We start from the raw sequence: 17318 nt of genomic DNA on the forward strand, positions 1-17318 counted from the left end.
TTGCCTTAGTCTTCTAATTCCCAGCCAGTTTCAAGAATTTTAGACACTTATAGAGAGAATTGAGAAGCCACAGAAAGCATAGAGTGACACAAGGATAAAATATGAGTATGTACCAAAGGAATTTACCTTGCACAAACTCAGCCTAATTCTTTTCTAGTTCTCTCAGCTCAAGAACAATTCCTCTATAGTCAGGGGAACAGTTCTCCTGTTAAACTGATGCCTTTGATAAACAAATTAAGCCCTTACATTTTAAATTAGCATTCCATTATTTTTATTTTTTTAAATTCTGCATATTTTCTTAAACCACATAAATTAACAAATGTTTAAGTTCTGTTTGCAGCTGAAGTTCCTCACTGTTCCCTTTATAAATCTTGTTCAGGAAAACTGAAATGCTGACACGTTCTTTGGATTTGGTCTGTCATTCCTCTCTAGCTCCTCACACTTGTACAATTCACAAGGTCATGAGCACAAAATGTGCTTGTTAACTTACACAAGAATAAAGCTGTCAGATGGGCTGAGGGCTCCTTGTGTACCAGTTTAGTGAAATATGATTATCCAAGCTGTAAAATGGATAAACCTATTAAATTAATAAATCTGCTGCCCTGAAGACCACGACTGATGTCGTTGCCTTACCTACAAGGCACCCCTTCTTAAATTAATACTTGATAAAGGAATAAATCTTTTAAAGACACACACTAAAGCTTTGCATTGAAGAGTTATCTTTTGTGTTACAAACTGTAAGTACTTTTTACTGCAACGGATGTAAGTGGGAGAAAATGAATTCCAGGAAAAAAAAAGGAGTCTTAGAAAATGTTATTACCCAGCTAACACTATGGGCTGCTTCTTATCTGTACACAACTAATCACATCCCTGTTTCTTTTTTTATTCTAATGTGTGAGTGGATTTTAGTGCTCATGAAAGTGAAGGATAATTAGTAGGGTAGTGGATAAAGTGGAAGGGCCTTGCCTTATCAAAGGCAGATTGGGTCAGCTACACATGGGCAAAAGGAATCATGATTCTCTGCTTTCAGCTGCTTTGATTTATTACTCTCAAGGTCCAACAATGAAGTTTCACATCAGGGGAGAGAGAAGGAAAAAGAGTTTCAAAGGGTTCATCCTTCTTGACTTCTTAGAAAGCCTTTAGCATATTGTGTTTGTTAGGGCACAATATCACTGTTCTTTATTATTATTAATAGTCTGCTACACAGACAACCTCACAGCAACAAAAAACACTCTACAAGGCACCAACCAAATATAGGCCAAGACAAAATCTCAGTCGCTGAGATTTTACAGTCTAAAATAAAAAACTTGAAAAGTGGAAGGGAAATGAGCACAGACATACAAAAGGAGCTGCTTTAAGATCACATGGCAGCCAACCAGCAAAAATATGGAACAGAAAACAGATTCCCTGGTCGACCCCAGGACCCACTGATAAACTTATACTGCAATCATGTTAAAAATGAGACAAAAATAAAATCTCAGTGCATCCAAAGGCATCCAACATTGTGCTCGAAACTCAAAAGTGAATTTGTAAAAGGAAACAGGAAATGAAAACTAAAGAGGGTTGACATGATTACGGGGTGTTAATAAGAAAAGACATAAGCCAGGGGCCTTGATGTACAACTAGACAACAAGAGGTTACGTTTGGAGTCAGGGCTATGCTAATTTGCAAACTTGGGTCCATTTCATTAAGTGAACTGAGAGACAGGCTGTCTCAGTCCAGCAGAGAGGGATCTCATTATCCATGTAGGGAGCAAGAGATAAGAATCTTTTAATAATTGCTGGGAAGTTTTTTTTTATGATGATATGGAATGCCAATTTATGCCTCTCCACTCAATGTGGATAAAAACCAGCCTCCTTCGCAGTTCAAACCAGCCCCCCTCCTGGCTGTGGCCATTAGGACAGGGAGGCAAAACAGAGACTAATATGCTTGCCTGGGAGACCAGTGCTGCAAAACTCCATTAAATGCACTTCATACTGGGAACATGTTTGTTTACGGTGGTTGGAATACTTTGCCAAGGCCTTTTACTTAATTTTTAATGGGCACAGCTGTAGGATTTAGGGCCAAATCCAAACCCCAGTGCAGCCAACAGCAGGACTACTACTGACAACTAGCCTTTGGATCAAACGCTTTACTCCTTCCTTCTTGAGGAATGGCTCTGAATTGACACTTTTGGAAAAAGCTGAAGAGCTTATATTACTTTGGCAAAAGCATTGTTTGTAGTGCTTTCTCTTTGTCCCTCTTTCCAAAACACATCCACTGCAGCCATGAGAAAGGAGCTTTCCAGAAAGCAGAGGTTTGTGCAGCTATTCCCTTCCCTGCTATAAGCATTCTGCCTACTTCAGGCTAAGCACAGCACAGATTTTGTGATAGGGACAAATTTAATCTATGAGGGACTGATTTTGAGAGACTTGTGCCTTTTTCATGACAGTACCAAACACAATTCTGACCAACTCTAAAAGCACTTGCAAAAAAAAACTAGGGGTAAAGTTAGACAAGGTCCCATGCTCGTGTTTTCTGCATAACATTTGCTAAATTCTGAGATACAGACACAAACACTTCACAAAATCACACTAAAAACATATTAAACTTTTAAGACTAAACTTTTCCCTCTGCACAAACTTACACTGCAAGGTAAGGGGGAAGCAGAACTGTTTCCACAGCCAAATCTGTTCATTTGGTTGAAGTCCCTGGGTTGGGCTGTACATTAGTGTTGGAAAACACTGTCCAGGGAACTCTGAAGCCATGCTTATCTCTAAAGCTAGCTGCATGATTTGTTTTTATGCACTGGGTCAACCTAAGGACTACGTACAACTTATCTGTCTCCTCAGCAGGAACTAAATTATAAGACTCTCTCAGGCTAACCTTTCCTCTTTTCCCAGTTTCTGGGTGTTCATGAAGCATCTTTAATTTCCCATATGCCCATTTACTATGGGAAGTGATTTGGCCAATATCTTTTGTGAAAGGCACTCCAAGACTTTGCTTAGCAGGCAAGACTGGAGAAAGGAGGATTGGCAAAATGGAAACTTAATTTTCTGGATAAAAATTTCATGTTGGCCCAGCCAATATTAAATGGCTCTAATAGAGTTTAGATTACACCACTCATCTTAAATGTCCCTGTAAACACCCAGGGACTCTGCAACTGAAAGTCTTGGTCACAGGGGAGTATAAGCACCAGCCTTGTGCTCGCAAAACAACTTGAGTTCTTGATATCTTAAGACTTATCCTATAAAATGATGTTTCCAGTCCTCTCTTCTAAATATTTTTTAATGCAGTGGAAAAGCATCTGTAGTAACCATGCCAGGTAAGCTTTCCTTACTGTGCACTTAAACCAGAACTGAATTATCCATACAACATGGTTTTAGACTTTGAGAACCTTTCAGTCAATACTCATAAAACCAATAGGCAAATTCTACAAAAATCACTTTTGTAGTTTCAGATTTCCCACATCTATGCAATTGCTGTATTGTGTCACATTTCATCCCACACAGCAGTCAGATGATGTACATCACCCTTCAGTTTTAAAAGTTTCCATCTCTCAGTCTTCCTAACCAAGGATATTTCAAGCCTTACTTTGCAAAGACCTCATAATGGTAAAACATATGATCTTTCCAGGTGGATAAATTATGTCCACTAGGGGCTTATGTGAGACCACTGAATTTACTTTTGCTTTTGTATTATGTCACCAAATTTCAGGTCAGGTATTTAAAGATAAAAAAATTAAAATTCTTAATGTGACACTCCTGAGGCTTCATGCTTACTGCTCTGGTCTCTTCTGTCTACTGCCCACAGGTTCCTGTTTTTAAGTTAGGAAGCATATATCCAAGTTACCTTGGCCTGAATTTATTTGTATTGAGATAAAAGTCCAGCTGTAATATAATTGGAATTAAGTGTGGTAATAGACTCCAGATTTTTTAAAACATATTAAAAGGAGATCTCTCTCTCTTTCTCTGCTTATTTCTCATAATTACAATATGAATTTAAGGCACTATAAAATTAATAGAACCCTGACTCTGGTGACTGAAGTCTCCTACACAGGCAGACAGACAGCCTGTCCCTGCCCATGCCCTCCAGCTGTGACTGTAACCCTACACATGATAACAATAGCTTTACCTCGAGGCAATCTCATTTATTGACCCTTTAGACGGATGTTAAAAGACCAATTGAAACTAATAACGTGTAATGCTTTCCGTGAGCTCAAACCTTGACCATACACAGAATATTTTAAATTACTCACCTCATTACATGCCATAGAAAAGCTGTGGGAAAATCACCCTCAACTACTGAGGAGATACATACTATATATATAATATACATATATATACACACACACACAAATAGAGAGATTTGCAAGCTGGAAGTGCAAATATGGTAAAGTCATCTCTAGACTATGATGGGTATGATTTGATTGCATGTTTTAGGGAGTTTTTGGTAAACTTGAAGAATAAAACCAGTTTTCTTGTCCCATTTCCTTGCAAGATACTTTTGGCCTGATGCTGGTGTCCGAGCAGGTCAGGGCAGAGTGGGCCATGGCCTGGAGATGTCACTGCCACTGTCCCACAGCCCTGAGGCTCTGAAAAGGATCCATTGTGCATCTAGATTCACTTAGGAAAAAAATCATCTGTTTTCTGTGCCTTCATTTCACAAAGAGGTGTGTTTGTAGCTGGAAGGCAGAGGCTGCCTGTTATGAATGCAAGAGGGAGGAGATGGAAGAGGAGGTTCTTGTTAGCAGCTTCTGCAGATGAGACATTGTGTCCAGCCTCATACCTGAGATGTGTACAAGTAAACCAGATCTGTGCACACAGGCATATTCACTCAAGTGTAGGATATGATATAATTATAGCCAATTAAATCATTTTCCCTAAGATGCTTTTTAGAAATCAAGTTGTTACTTATTCATCAGGCTGTCAGTAAACACAACTCTCTCACATACAACATGTTTAACTTCTGCTCAGGTTACATTACTTGAACACAATCCTCACAGTAATTAATGACACCTCTGTCAATTCCCAGCTTTTCCAGTCCTCTGAAAACAAACAAAAATAGTAATTGAGGGAATTTTGCTTTACCCATTTGAGAATGGGAAGGCTTGGTTTGTTTGTTTCCTTTTTACTTACTATTTCTATATTCAATACAACTTCTACAGATTGGGATGGAGCCACTGTGAGCCAAGTCCTGGGAATGCTCAGTCATGCCAGCACCTTCAGGTTAGGGAATAGGTCACATCCAACAATTGAGAAGTTCAGCTTTACAGAGCTCAAGGTTTGCTTTGCTAGGTTTACATTCAAAACTGATCCCTGTTCACTTCACAAATATATATATATGCTCTTTTTGGTTCACAAACAGACTTGTTTTGTCAGTAAAAATATATATATATATACTTATGCGTCCTGTAAACACATACAAGTGAGCCCTGGGCCTGCAGCCCAGCTGATTGCAGTTCTGGGGGTTATGTTAGCTCTGGCTCCATTTTCTGAAGTTATGTCTACACTCTTCCCTTGCATCAGGCAGTTCTTTCAGAGGTACTTTGTGTTGCAGTCATAGCTGAATAATGATGTATTGCCTGGCCTGGAAATGTCAAGTGGACTTGTGAGAAGTGCATTTTGTGATGTTCCTGGCAACAGCATCACTAAAATCCAGTGTGCAAAGCTGAATGGCTGTCTTAGCCCCTCTACAACCTGGGCTCATCCTCAACATCTACCAGCTAGGCCCACTTTAATTCATTACAAACAGCTTCTGTCTTTGTCCTAAAAAAGTCATGGAGCTTAAAAAATGTTATTTAACCTCCCATGCCCTCTCCCCATATTTCCACCAGGGCCAAACACCCATAAACTCATTCCAAAAAGCCACACTTTACCCAACCAGTGCTGCCTAAGGAAAGCATTCGGGAGTGTTTATGGGGCAGCTGAAGTGTAATGATTTAGTAGATGTTTATAAATGTTTATACTGTACAGATTAACATTCCCCAGGGGGCCTGTAATGAAGAGAGTGCTCCAACTGGAATCAAACCAGCCAGCCTGGGCTGAATGAGCATGAATGAATCCTGCTGGCCTACCCTCACGAGCTGTTTACTCAGTTTGAACGGATTTCCTCCATCCATGCTCCTTCGGCATTTTATTTTGGGAGAGGCAGTACAGGAATCTGGTCTCAGAAGTAGCACAGTTTGGAAACATGTTAGAAAATCCAGCCTGCCACTTGGATCATAGGAATTACACACAAATTGCTCTAGACAAAAGAACAAAGAGCCCAACCCTTGGGCTGTGGAAGTGGAGGCTGAAACACCTGTTGACTTCAAAGGGAGCTGGGTCTCACTCTCACAACCTGGTTTTCAAACATCGTTTCCAAGTATAAACACCTAAAATCATTTTGAAGCAGCCAAGCCCTGCTACTGGGCCTTGGCATTTACAATTTAGAAGTTTCATGTTAAGCCGCTGTGTTTAAAAATCGTGATTTCAGACAGTGAGATGTTGTGCTGGAGGCTGCCAGCAATGGCTGATGACAGCAACACTGAGCTGTCATGGTGGGCAACTTTACCAAGCATTTCCCTGAAGGTGATGGACATCTTTAATCCAGAGTTAATGAAGGAACAACTTCAGTTTGTTCAGTGATGGCTCAAAGAGTGAAAATATCTGCTCCTGGTACTGGATGCACACAGTGGGTTTCCAATTGCCACAGGTTTAACACCACGAGCACCAAACTCAAAAATTAAGGCTGGGAACTGGTGGATGAAACTGGGTCTGCCTTGATGCCTTAGAAACAATGAGCAAGCAGGTTTCAAAAGATCCTAAAATCAGTGATGACCCTGAGAAGTACGAGAAGAAGATCATTTCTTTGGGGCATGATGCCAAGTGGGAAAAAAAATCAGCCTTTGAAATCACAAGTAAAGAAACAAAGCCCTCTGGATTTCTGCTGTGGTCAGAGAGTAAGATTTTTGTACATGACACATGTATATATTCAGAGAGTGAATCATCTCAAGGGGGCCAGGGAAGGGTGGGAAAAAAATAGAAAGGATCATGGTCATAGTCAGCATTGGCTAAAAAGAGTGGCCAGAAACACCAAGCAGAGTAAACTATATCTTCAAGAAACCTACCATCTTCTACTACCAGTGGATTTCTCCAGACAGCCTTCTTCCAGCTGTACTTTTATTTTGCTGCTGTGGTAAGATTTCTCACTTCTCCAAAAATTATTTCTACCTCTGGCTCTGATAGTGACATGTCTGCATAGAACAAACAGTGCCATCATGCATAGAAGGTGTGCTCAAAATAAGACACCAAATATTCCTTGCAAACTCTTAAACCATGGCACTGGAGGCTGAAAATGTCTGCTGTGATTCTAGAGCCTCTCCAGTGGGTCAGAGAGATGGTGATGTCTGCAGACATAAAAGCATTACTTTCAATGGCTCTCTGAGATGTTTTTAAAGGCTCAAAAATAAGTTTGCTTTGAATCTTGGATGGAGACACTGGACAAAGGTAATTTTGTTTGCAGTGGTTTATTTGCCCATCTCACGAAGCTGTCTGAGCTCATTACAGTGTTTGGCAAACACTCCTGGTACAAGTTCTGTGCTCTAACCCCACTTGGGTCTTTAGAGCAGTGGAAAAGACAGATATTTGAAATCTTCTAGAGCGCTGTAACCATCAGGTAATTAGCTGTAGCAGACTTACAGAGTAGGAAAGGCTCACGAGAGCTCTGAAATGAAAGCACAAAATGCCTCCTGGAACTAATTTTAGAGTGGCTTGAAGTATTTAATCCTGCAAATTATTGCCAGTGAGGAAACATCAAGGTACTGCTGGATCTTAATAGTGGCAAAGCAGCAGGAATGGTTCACCCGAAGCTGCCTCCTGCTGATGGCTAAGCAATCAGACATGCTTTACACCCCTCACAAGGTGCAGGGGCAGCTGTGTTTTGCTCCCAGTGACTTACAAAGTGGCCTGGAATTGTTCCTCTCTACGTGTCTGGAAGGGATCCTCTATCAGTGAAGCCAATTCAGCCCTACTTTGCAAACAGCAGAGAACAAGGAAGAGGAGAGCAAATGCTGGGGGTACAGACAGCATCCACCACTGCATCATGTTAGTCTCCTCTTCCATCAATGCTCTCCATCCTTCAGAGGGCAGGGAAGAGTTTGTAGAGGGGCACAAGGAGGCAGAGCAATTTACTTTTTCATAACTAGGACCTGTCTCATTTGGAGACTCCTTTCTGATTCCTTGCTCTGTTCATGAGTCCTCACTAATGAAGCTGAGGAGATTGGATTTATTCTGTCAGCCCTCCAGGAGTCAGTTTCTCCTATGTGAAATGGAGAAAATAAATGTCAACCTTGTGAGGATTGGTTTTAGGAATAAGAAATAGCAGATATGGGACTAGAGACAGATTTTTTAGGGTCTTAAGCTCTATTTGCCCTCATACAGATCTTCAGATCTGCAAACCCCTTCCTTATTTTTACCAGACATCTGGTGAGGTAAAAAGGAAACTCCACGTTTCTTCCCAATGGGAAGATTCTAAAGAATCCTGTTGCTGTGATGGTTAAAACCCCCTGGATTTATTTTCCAGACAGAATTTATTCATAGCCAATTAATACCCTTCTGTTCTTGAGCCAAAATATTCTTTTATCTTTAATAAGTACTCTGTCTAGCCCTGTGAAAGCTCTACACTTGATTGTTACAAAACTTAGGAGTTGCCTCTTCCACAAGCCATAGGAAGAAGTATTAATAACAGAACATGCTGTAATACCCCATGCAAATTTTGCAGGAGCCCATCCAGGTGTGTGCAAGAATCCAAGCACTAATGTCAAAACTATTTCTTCTACCAGCTTTCCCAGCTGTAAAGCTTTTCTTTAAAAACAAAGGAGAGGCAACAAACTACACTTTATATTTCCTTGAAAACTGTTTCCCAAACAGGAGAGCTGCAGTGTCTCTTCCTTTCCAAAACCCACTGGCACCAAGAAGCATCTCCTCAGCAGAGACAAGAATGAAGATCCTGCATATTTCATTGGAAACCAAGCATTTTTGAACTCAGATTTTGTTTCTTTTTAGGCACAGGCATCCTTTCACACATGCACCCCTTATGGCTGCAAAACCAAGTGATCAAAACATCAGAAATAAGGTTGACCGTAAACCCTTATTCATCTGCTTTATGAGTCATTCTTTAAATATAGGATTATGTCTTGTTTTCCACCAGATTCTACTTCAGGATGGACAGTGTTCATTTAATAAGCAGATATTCAATATTTTGTTACAGTGTCATTATTCAGTGTGTGGCTTGAGGCCTCATTTACCACATACTACTCCAAACCTGCTTGGAAGACACAATTGCTAATTTTCTTGTGAGTTTTTCTAGGGCTCTTATCAGTATGGCATATGAGTGCTTCACAACACTCATTTCTCCTAACAACACCCTGTATGACGAGAGGATATTATTATTCTTGTTTAACAGATGGGAAACTGAAACACAAAGAGATTCAGGTCAAAACATTCTGCTAGAGTTGGGTACCCAAACTGAGATGTCTGGGAATTGATTTCTCAGAATGTTTAACATTGTACAGCATCATATGTCAGGAGAAATAGCACTGACAGTGTATTGTGCAAATGGAAACACAGAAAACAGAATAAAATTAATAGCCAGTTGGGAAGAATTTAGTTCAAATCAACTTCTCTGAGACTGGATGAAAGTTCTGCAGGATTCAGATGTTTGAACCATGAGATTCCTCATTTTATTTTTCAGTTCTCTGCCTTTTACTACCCTTTCCCTGCTTCCATAGCAAATACAGGCAAAGCCCATCAGACATCAGCCTCCTCCTCTCCCCAGCTCTGACTCATGTCCTGAGCTGCTCCACCTTCTGAACTGAATCAGACCAGGGTCCTTCACTAAATATAGCACATGCTCATGGAATTAAAGACTAGACCAAGCACAGGTACAAAAGGAAGCCAAATAAATACTTTGCAGGAAACCCTAATTTCATGATTTCCCGACACCCATTTTTAAATAATAAGCCTTTCAAGGAGAACAGTCTCCCTTATACATATGTATATATATATAAAATATAAATTTTATATACAAATGTAATTTAAAACTAAAATATAAATTTATATTTTTATATATGGTAAATATAATATATAGGATAGAAATGTTATAATATATGTGTAATAATATAAACTTATGTATACTTGCACTCTTGTTCCTGAGTCATAATCAATCAACATTTTCCAAAGACTAGAAAAGGTATCTGGCATGGTATATTATGCCCAAATGATTAAAGTTTTCAATTTAAAGGTGGACAAAATCTGCCCAATAGGTTTCAGTTCAGCCTTTATGCTGTGTCTTTCTGTTTCAGGAAATCAGAATATACATGCCTGGGTAAATCAGAACCACTTGTATTTTATAACATTCTCTGCTGAAGGAATATTTAGAAACAGAGCTCCAAATTTCCAGTATTCAGGAAATTCAGTTATTTCATAATTTTATTTCATTCTGAATCGAGAGAACACCTATGCCTCCCTTGCCTCAAACTTTCAAATTCCCTTAAAATTTTATTTCTGTTGAGTTTAAATTGTTCTAAATAAATCAACCAGAGCTGATACCAGCACTGGAAATTTTAATGTGAATATTTGGAGCTTGACAGAGTTACAAGGAAATAAAGAAGCCTGGAAAGTTTCGAGCAATCCTTGTTACAGGTACACCACCAGCTATTTCTAAAATACCACTGCAGTAGCATCTAAATTTTGTAATAAAAGACATATTAAATGTGCTATGTGTTATTTTCAAGACAGCAGTACTCAGGAATGTATCCTCATTTTCCAGGTACTTTTACTGCCTCTCCCACTTAGACACAGCAGAGTGAGGAGTGGAGCTCTGCTCTTTCCTAACACACACGTCTCTCTCATTTCATACACTCATGAAAAAGACCCAAATTTTAACTTTTTTTTAACATGAAGGATCGACCACCAACTAGTGTTAGGAGGAGCAGCAGCTCTGAATTTCCCACATGGACACAGTGACTGCTGCAGGCAAAGCCAACCCACCTCAGCTCCCAGCACAGGACACACACACTTGTGGGCAGATCAAGGGGACTTTTAAGAGTTGAAACCAGGGATTGTGTTAGTTAAATGCCATAGAAAATTAGGCAACCTGGCCGTTTCACTGATTATTATTTTGTTCATTGTTTTCTTATCAAGGGGCCAGGCAATTTGACTCAGTCACCTTTGAAGGATGTGCTGGGGCTTGTGTGAACCTGGGCTTCTCCCAGTTCTCAAAGGAACAGTCATGAGAACTGTTTAATAAAAAAAAAAAACAAAACCCTATGTCAGGATCTTCTATTTTGAAGGGAGGTGAGAAATCAGAATTCAGCACTCAGCTGAGAAGGGCTCTTTCCGTAATGCTCGGGCAGTGCAAACCGCTCAGTGCAGCAGCTGCCAGCAGCCAGCGAGGAATTCCCCTGTCATGAGGGCCATGAGTCACACGTGCCCCTGCTGCTCCTCTCCCTCAGATCTAGGGGCCATACTTGTGGTCTGGGATGTGTCAGGAGAAAGGACCTGGCAGAGTTCTCCTCTGTTACACAACCTCCCCAGAGCCACAGTCCGCCCAGAGCAGGGAGCTGCTGCAGGTGGCACAGGCTACAAGATCCTCTTGCGGCTGGTATTTCCTTTCTCCCTTCATTTTCCTTAATCCTCTGCTCCTCTGGAACGACCAGAGTAACCCAGTCAGTGCCTGAGCAATCTCGATGCTGTTATAAAAGTCATCCCGTAAAAAAAAGAGATTTTTAGCATCGGTTTCAGCAGTGTAAAATGAGGCTCCACACAGAGCAGAGCTGACACAGGTATGGAGGTCTCTCATCAGTTTTGCTCAAAAAATTAACAGCAGAGCTGCTGCCACAGCAGCATAAGCAGTTTGCAACATTTGTATTTGTGCTCTGGCTATTCATTACTGTGTTTTTCACAAGCTCTTTTAATGCCTCCAGGAGTAATTTATGGGGACAGAATAGCACGAAAAGAGCAGATCCCACTTATTTAAATCTCTGGATGATGAAAATCACATGAGAAGAGCAGGTTTCACATTGCTTCCTCTCCATAAATGGCTTTCTGAGACAGTAAAAGCCATGTAAAAGCAAACATAAACACTGTACCAACACCAAGATATTCAGGCTTCTTTGGACTCACCCAAACACTGCCCAGAGTTTTTCAGGTTCAGGCTCTCTTTTGTTAACTCATTCCATTAAACATCACAGGTTTCAGTTATTGTTAATACAACCAACTAGATACATGTACTAAAATATCTTTTAACTAATTTTATTGCACAAGAGGATTGCTTTAACAAAAGCAATTCTTAGTAGAAATCTTGTTACTTTTCAGACTGATGAGTAACGTGTGTTACTGTGGTGATTTTTTTCTTTTTTTTTTTTTCTTTATTTGGCAGTTCTCACAGTTTCTGCTCCAGCACATGAAGCAGACTGATCTGGACACCCAGGACAATCCAAGTTTCCAGCAACTGACACGATGGTTATTAATTTTATAAAATAAGCAAATTAGTGAAGCATGACTAACAAACCTTTTGATCCAGGGAACACTCATTTGTGCAGTCACATAAAGAATCATAACCTTTTAGTGCTAAGAATAATAGCAGGGACATGGAGAGGTCACCAAGGGCTGGGGATATAATTTTGTAGGTAATCTGTTACATGCGAAAGTTTGAAGTGACATGAAATTTCTAAAATAAGTAGCATTTACCTGTAAAAGGCAAATTAAAGAGGTTTCTTTGCCCAGTCTGTCTTCATTAGTTAACACTCTGACTCCTGAACTTCCAGATAAAGTCATAGAATCACAAAATGCTTTAGAGTGGAAGGGACCACAAAGATCATCTCATTTCAACCCCCTGCCACAGGCAGGAACACCTTCCACTATCCCAGGTTGCTCCAAGACCTGTCCAACCTGGCTTTTGGACACTTCCAGGGATCCAGGGGCAGCCAAAGCTTTTCTGGGCACTCTGTGCCAGGGCCTCACCACCCTCACAGGGAAGAATTTTTTCCTAATATCCAATCTAAACCTACTCTCTTTCAGCGTAAAGCTATTCCCTCTTGTCATGGGATACAATGTTTTCTACTTCAGCTCTACTATATTTCATGTTTTGCCTCATGAGACCAAATTTATTACAGTGAGGGATGCAATTTAATAGTATATTTTAAACAACCATGAGTGTGCCTGCTTGGCTGCTCATTTTTCACGAAGTCATTCCAGGAAGTATTTAAGAGTCAGAAGGCTGCCCCAAAATTTGTTTGAGTAATCCAGGCTTCATGATTCTGCAAGAGTGAATAGAAAATTAACTTGAGAGGTTTCTTCTGCTGCTTGTCACACCAAAATGCCATAGAGGCAGGCAGATCCTTTACCACATTGTTTTCCTACAGGTTCATGGAAAGAAACTTAACTTAGACCTTCATCCAGCAAAAAATCCTGCACTCATGCTCAGCTGCCTTCACTTTTACCCCTGTATAATCAGAGGAAATAATCCAGAGGGCACAAAGCAGCCATCATGTTCAACTCTTTGCAAAATCCCAGCCCCTTCAGACCTGAGCTGTGCAAAGCCTCAGGATTATTCACAATTTCACCACCTGATTCAGCAGAAAGAACATGGAACCATTTCGAGTCACATTTAAAGCTGTTTATGGGTATGGGGAAAAGGTGTGTCTCCTGAACAAAATGTTGTTTTCTTTCAGCTTCATTCCTGGGTTAAAAGAGAATTAAACCATTCTGGAACTTGCTGCGAAGAGGGGGAGCAGGGGGATAGAGAAGGACAATTTATCTCTAAATTGCATTGCTCTTCAGAGTAAACCACAGAGAGCTGTAATGGGACAAGTAATTTTTTTACATAGTATAATTAATTAGAACCCATAAACCCCAATTAAACAGCACTTTTGAGACTATCAAGTGGTGCATGTTTGAAACTGCAAATATGACAGTATAAGTACGTTTTTATAGCTGGGCACACTCCTCAGGATTATTTTCAGTGCTCTACTAAAATGGGAAATGGCACCAGTTAGGCCCCTGCTAATAAATCGCTTGGAAACAGGCGATATTAATAATCTTTATGGGGGTAGGATGGAAGCCAGATGGGGCAGGGAGGGGAGTGTGAAAGTGGCATAATATATTGGCCTGGAAAACATAATCCAGGCCAAAGCAGAAATGTAATCTTGGTGTGTATCACAGAGGGCTGGGAATATAAAAGGAGAGCTGATGGCTGAAAGAGGACGTGCCCTGAGAGATCAGGAGGATGACTGAGGTAAAGAAGGCAACATCCTACAAGGTGAGCATCTGCATGGGCAAGGAAGTGAAGGAAATAGATGCTCCAAGAGATTTAACAGCCCCTAGCAAAGAGAGGGCTTTGTCCCTTGGCCTGTAAATGGGAAACAGTGCTGGGAGCTCATCTGGTGTCCTGCCTGGGGAGGAGCCATGCGTGCAAGAGATGGGATGTGTGTGCATGGACTCCACACACAACCGGCGTGAGGAAAAGCTCCCTGTGCCCTTGTTTATTTACACGAGGCCCCGTTTGTGTTTAACTTGGCAGCCAGGAGCCCCGTGCCGGGTGCCAAGCGCTAATTCCCGGCCGCCCCGCAGGCCCTGGCGCGCACCTGACAGTCATTAGCGCCCGGGCCCATTTTGTTCTCACATTTCGGGCGCTGACCCGCCGCCATGCACGGCTCCGGCAGACACTCCATCACCTCCCCTGTCAGCGGCTCCAGCTCGGCAGCCCCTGCCCTGCCAGTGAGCACGGAGCTCATGAGGGTTCAGGACAGGCCTCCATCTTCGGGAGAGGCCTGCACCTTTGGCAAGGCCTCCATCTTCAGAGAGACGCCCCTCTTCACACAGAGAGAAGTGCACACACCATGAAGGCCTTCCTTCTCATCAAATTATGACTTTTTTGGGTTTGGAATATTTCATCCTTCAGAAATTAGCAATGCAGAGTGATAAGTAAACAACTGGTGGCAGCTGAGCCTCGGTGACAGAACCAGATGTTAAATTCTAGCTTTCCTCTTCAGCCTTACAATGCTCCTCGTGCAAGCTACTCCCAAAAGGGGTGTCTTTATCATATCAGTCACTCAGAAAATTCCTCCAGTCACCTATCAACATGAGAAAAATATTTAATCTAGAAATGCAGAAAAATATACTTTCAGATGAAGGAGAAATAGAGGGAACAGCTCATCTGGATTGAAAGTATTGTGGTGAAGATGCCAAACATCCACAGGAAGATATGAGGAGGACTTAGGAATATCAAGGAGATAAGAGGTTTCTGCAGAAATGCTTTGCACTGTACATTATGCTCTGTGGACATCTGCAGAGTGGTGTCACATTCTTTATATACATGGGGAGGCTATTCAGCTCTTAGTTTTTAAGAATCCATTTACTAAATTAGAGAATCTTATAAATATTTGCGTTTCTTACGTCTTATGCCAATTTATGTGCACTGAGACCCTTGAGCTTTCTCACCAACATAAATTATTTTAAGATCTGACTCCTCAGGAGTTCTAAATACTGTCATTTTAATTTGTTAGACCTTTCTTTTCTTTCTGTTTTCTTGTGCACATTTTTTTCCATTTAATATCAACAGGGACAGAGACTATGGCAAGTCAGCAGTGAGACCTAGGCCACAGACAGATTTTGGACTAAGTTCTTATGAACTTAGAAGGAAGGAATGGGAGACTTACATCACTGGAGAGCTCTAGATTTCCATGAGAGAGAAGAGCATTATAATTTCTTTCTATACCAGTCTCAAGGCAATGGACTTTTCAGTGATTCCTTACTAAAATTTATTTCTAAAAAAGCAAAAATTCCAGACAAACAAAGGGTCATTTTGGATTTGCCTTGGAGGCTTTTTTCCAAGGCTCTTTGCAACCTGAGTTGTTGAATGTGTGGTAATTTAGCACAAGACCTTATAAGTCAGATCTACAATTGTAGATCTAATAAAATGCTTATACTATGTTTTCAGACATTGTAAAAGCAGTATTTTATCTGAAATATAGTAAGTAGATACTGAAATTGACACTTTTCCCAAAGTCTGTATAGTTCACATGCAGCTTCTCTACAAGCCTTGTGCTTCAGGTCTCACTTCTTTACTCCTTAAACAGCTGGGGTTTTTGGGGGTATTTTCCCATTTCAAAACTGAGGCACTGGTATGCAGGATATTAATGAATAGAAATTAAAATGGACCTGGAGCATGTAAAACCTGAAGTGACTTAATGTAATATATGTGAGGTTCTTGTTCCAACAGCCCAAAATGTAGGGTATTTTACTAGAGGTTTTCTTAATCAAAAAATACAAAGGTGCTCTGCACTATACAAGGCATACTTAGATGGAGAACCCTCTCCCAAATTTAAGCAACAGACACGGCAAGAATAATTTGTCTGAGCACTGCAGAACTGGACATTTACTAGAGATTCATGCAGACAAAACCAGGGTCACCACATAGTGAACAAAGGACAGAAAAACTGCCTTATTCTTAAATCCTGGTTTAGATATTTCAAGAAAAAAACCACATTTTAAGGAAATTGGAAAGCTGTGACTGCAGTAGACTCATGGTCTAGTTAGTTAGGGGGTAGAGGCATGAAAAATATCAGCAACCATCAACAGGATGGCAAATGCCATTTGAATAGACATGTGTCATTCCTGTACCGCAGCCAAGTGAAACTACAAACACTATTAAAAGTATAAAGAGGCTTTAATTTACATTCCTGCTAAGGCATCTTTCTGTTGCCAGAATATTGCAAGTGGGCTTAGTATAAATGAGAATCTGGCCTTAATATTCTCAAACAGAAAAGTGAAATACACAGACATATTGACTTGGATTCGTATGCTCTGTTCTGTTAACCCAAGGTATCTGCATGGACCAAAACTGGCAGGAAGAATATGAATCTGTACCTCCAGTGCATAGCAGCTTCAATGAGCACGAATGAGCTAAAGACTCACTTCCTGTGACAGCAAAATCGGCCCTGTAGAATCATAAAGGTGGGAAAAGACCTCCAAGATCATGGAGTGCAACCATTAACCCAGCACTGCCAGGTCTACCACTAAATCATGTCCTGGAGTAGGCATCTCAACATTTTCTGAACACACTAATATTATACATTCCCCTTATTTTTAGCATCACATCCCCCAACACCAAACAATACACAATTCAAAACACTGCCTACTTCATTTCCCTCCTGCCATGGCAGCAATCTTGGTGCTAAAGTCAGAACTCCAACATCCACCTAAACACAAGCCACCCAGGAAGATCCAACACCTTATAAGAAACTTCAGACATTTAAACACAAAAGACAAAAAGCCTTGAATACCAGCAGTGCT

General features: G+C 40.7%; 1 long non-coding RNA gene across 2 annotated transcripts in view; it reads right to left on the reverse strand.

The window, feature by feature from the left end:
- Nucleotides 1-13176: 13176 nt before the first annotated feature.
- The window catches only part of LOC146428810 (uncharacterized), a 32681-nt gene continuing 28539 nt past the window's right edge, over nt 13177-17318 (reverse strand). Inside the window, exons 4-5 of one of the 2 annotated variants that reach the window (XR_014855937.1) lie at nt 14609-15097; nt 13190-13282 (exon numbers count right to left, since the gene is read on the reverse strand). This is a non-coding gene — a long non-coding RNA (uncharacterized LOC146428810). Of the gene's footprint in view, nt 13283-14608; nt 15098-17318 lie in introns of both variants that reach the window. The other variant, XR_014855936.1, reaches the window with a different exon arrangement.

The sequence above is a fragment of the Lichenostomus cassidix genome, chromosome 20, assembly GCF_008360975.1.
Source record: "Lichenostomus cassidix isolate B80296 chromosome 20, HeHo_3.0, whole genome shotgun sequence".
NCBI classification, from domain to species: Eukaryota; Metazoa; Chordata; class Aves; order Passeriformes; family Meliphagidae; genus Lichenostomus; species Lichenostomus cassidix.